This window comes from Podarcis filfolensis (genome assembly GCF_964270895.1).
Source record: "Podarcis filfolensis genome assembly, chromosome: 3".
NCBI classification, from domain to species: Eukaryota; Metazoa; Chordata; class Lepidosauria; order Squamata; family Lacertidae; genus Podarcis; species Podarcis filfolensis.
In genome coordinates, this window is record NC_139606.1 from 31,379,775 (window position 1) to 31,383,688 (window position 3,914).

Consider the following 3,914-nt stretch of genomic DNA (forward strand, 5'->3'; position numbering starts at 1 on the left):
ATATTCTCTCTTAGGGCATTACATGCCGTAAATTTCATACCTGTGGTCCACAACTGTTCCCAGTCAGCAAACATAATGTTATGTCCAACATCTTGTGCCCATTTAATCATAGCCGATTTAACCGTTTCATCCTGGGTATTCCATTTCAACAGCAAGTTATACATTCTTGAAAGTATCTTTGTTTTGGGATCTAACAGTTCTGTTTCCAATTTTGATTTTTCCACCTGGAAGCCTATTTTTTTGTCCAAATTATAAGCCTCCCTTATTTGATAATAGTGAAGTCAGTCTCGCACTTTATCTTTTAATTTCTCAAAACTCTGCAACACACACACACCTTTTAAAAAATCAGCCATGGTGTGGAGCTGCCTGGGGTTCAGCAGTTGCTCACTCAGGAGAAAATCCTACAGCAACCAATAAGTGAGAGCCAAAATATGTTGCAATATTATTTTAGAGGATTCATCAGCTTATTTCCTGCCAGTCTTGCATAACCCTCATTTATTTCTGAAGCCTGCCTTATGTGGATTTTTGTTGTTGAAAGTGTTCCACTTTCAGCGAACGCTTGGGTAATTCATGGAAACAGATGACTCATTAATACTTCCCCCCTGATGATATTATTCTGATCTTCTATAACCCATGGCTTTCTGTATTCTTTTCAGAAGAGTGCTATTTGTTTTCTCCTGAGCAAAATTCCAGCACTGAAGTACAGAATGCACATGATGAAAACAATACTTAGAAAGAGTTCTCCAAAGTCTCTGTGAGCCTCCAATTCCTGGGAGCGCATCTCCAGGAATGCTCCGAGACCAGAAAGAGAGCTCTGACCTCAGAGAGGTAGATCTGATGTCAGGTTCCTCCCACCCCTGTGGCAACTACCACAGAGCTCTGATACTGGTAGGGTCTAAAAGGGGTGTGTTTGTGTCAGAGGAGGACCAGAAGTCAGATGGATCTGAAGGCTCCAACACCTTCTTAGTTCCCACAAACCAGGGAGGAAATCACACCAGACCAGGAGCTGAGGTGATTCAATCCTGTTTATTAGTTTGAATAGGAAAGAAATTGTGTGCAAAAGAAATGTGGGGAAGAGGAGCCTCTGGAGAAAGAAAAAACTGGTGCTCCTCTAGGGCAGTCCAGCAGGGCAATGAGCAAAGCACTGTCAACAGCCCTTTGAGCCTTAGGACTGCAACCTTCGTGGATTTAAATAAAGTGGCTCATATGTTGAATGATATGCACCCGTGAAATACAACAAATTTGCAAGTCTACTCTCCTGATCTTTAGGGAAAGATGAAAATATATATGAATTAAATGTTTGTGTCTTAGTTTATTTATTTTTAAAGCACACAGTCTATGGGAACATTGGATAAGGAGGGGTAATTCTGGTGGTGGAATCAGTCATTAAAAACTGCAAAGCTAAGAGTCAACTGAACTCACTCGGTTTTGGGTGTTGTCTTGTATTGTTCATTCAACCTGAATGTGGCAGTTGGTGATGGCATTAAGTGGTTGTATCTTGCTATAACACAATACTATGTTTGTTTTAAATCTTCACGTTGTTGTTGTTTCTCCTTCTTCCCATCAACAGTAGACTATGTTTCTCAGCACATCACCTCCAGAGCGGATAGAACCAGCTAATTGGAAGCCCTATAGACGTAATGCAACAGATGACGGCGATGCATTAGTGACTAAGCCTGAAGGAGAAAATTGCTTCAGGTTGCTTCAGGTAACTAATTCACACCTCTTGAAATGATCTATGACCTGAAACACAGCTATCCTCTGAAATCTGCACTTATCTGAAATTTGCAGCTTAGTACAGAAGTGTATTTATTAAAGGGATGTATGCAAAAAAATAAATAAATGCATCTGTTGCTGAAAAAAGTGATTATATTAGGGGGAAATCTTGAAACAATTTGTATATTGGGGAGAATCAGATTCAAAATGTGTACATTAGGGGAAATGTGCAGTAAAAAACTTGTGCATTTTCATGAAGGTATTTATTTATTTTTAAAATCACAAACTGATGCAGAAATGTGGTCGACTGAACTTGATTAGAAAAATGAGTAACCAAGAGAAACCAAAATTGATTTGTCCATCCTTATGGTGAAGGAATGGGTTTCCCATATCTAAAACCTGACTGTGCAGTCAGTCTGAAACGGCCCCCAAAATCCCCGTTTTTTCTTCTCCAAGGGTGCATTAGCTAAAAACCATTAACTTGAGCACTTGAGCAAATGTATAACAGGAACCCAGCTGTATAAACTGGCAGTGAATGCAACTCATTAATTGCACAACTTCAGTCAATCTACTGGATGATGATGAGCCCGTGCTCTTAGGAAAAGCAATATATACTTGAAAAATGGAAAGAATGGAGCCTCAGCTGTCAGCTACAGTTTCTACATCTCAGACCAATCACTAAGGCTTCAGTTATTGGAAAGAATGTGTATCAAGTTCAAGTTCTGTAACGGTTAGTAGAGCATGCTGGTACCACAAGTTTATCCTAGGCCAGAGGTTTCCAACCTTTTTGAGTCCATGGCCCCCTTGACCAACTACATTCTTTCTGCGGCACACCCCATTGCCCCAAAGAGAAGTGCTGCCTCATGCTGCCCCACAGGGGCCTGGGAAGAGGATGCCCCCAGTCTTAGTGACCCAATGAAGACTGGCCAAAGGTCGACATGAGGCCTGCACAGGGGAAAGATTCTCCTTCAGCGTCAGGCACTCAGCTCCCAGGCAAGCCTTGCACACAGCAAGCCCAGGAAAGCCCAGTGCAGTGACTGCCTGCCTGGCCTCCCACTAGTCTGTCCATTCCCAACAGCAAGGGCTGGAGGGCTGGCTGGCTGGGCTCCCTCACCCACTTCCTTGCTTACTCTGAGGCCGCCTCAGCTTCGGGCAACCAGCACCCCCTGACCAGCCCCAGAGGCACCATTCGCCTGGGAAGCTGTTGCAACAAACAGCCACACAAGCCTTCGGGAGGCAAAGACATGAGAGGGCATCAGAGGAGGGAGAGAAGGAAAGATGGACAGAGGCCAGTGTTGCCCACGACACCCCTGCCCATCATTCAAGGCACCCCAGGGTGCCACGGCACACTGGTTAGAAACCACTGTCCTAGGCCAATGCTGACTGGAACTTGATTTTAATAATTGTACATCCTGACCACCATCTGACCTGTGCCTCCTTTATGCCACCATGCAGGAACTCCTGCAGGCGCAAACCCTATATGCAGTTGTAGTTTTGAAATTTGTGCCAGACAGGAACAGTGCCAATTTTGCCTGCGTCATCAGCAAAAGTAGCGTGTGGGTGGAAATCCCTGGCACTGCACATCGTGAATATTATGCTGATCCTCTTCTTCCTCATTCATTTGGACTCAAAACGGAACGTGGGTGGGAAATGCCTTTCCACTATAAGAATTTTTTAAAAGCATTTCCCCATCACTAAGTGCTCAAATGCATCTCAGAGAGACTGGACAGACTGTCCAATTGTGAATAGATGGAGCCTACGAGGAAAATATGTACCTGTACAAGCTATGAGAGGGGTGTGGTGGGGATGCCATCCCAGTGATAGAGAATCACAAAAATAACGCTTCCCTTAGAAGGACCATGAAACCATTCTTATTGTCTTTCCAGAGGCAAGATTTATTTATTTTTCTTTTCATCGAGCTTTTGGACATAAATCCATTTTTAAGGAGCCCCTTCTTTTACGAATGATATGTATGTATGTATGTTTGTGTGTGTAGAGCTTTTCTTTTGGGGGGACGCAGGAGTACGCATACCCCTAAACATTATCCATTTACTGTATTTATTTTCCCCAATTTGAACTATAAAATGGTGATTTTCTTGAGTCGAAATGAGAGTACCCCTAAACATTTTTTTAAAGAAAAAAAGTACTGTATGTATGTATTTCTCACTCTTCATTAAAATCCTTGGGCAGATGACAGT

At 42.9% G+C, this 3,914-nt stretch overlaps 1 long non-coding RNA gene across 1 annotated transcript; it reads left to right on the forward strand.

The window, feature by feature from the left end:
* The first annotated feature begins 339 nt into the window (after positions 1 to 339).
* Positions 340 to 3,695, forward strand: LOC310759840. Its single transcript, XR_014546557.1, has 3 exons — positions 340 to 1,011; positions 1,571 to 1,708; positions 3,172 to 3,695. It is a non-coding gene; the product is annotated as an uncharacterized lncRNA (long non-coding RNA).
* Positions 3,696 to 3,914: the final 219 nt, after the last annotated feature.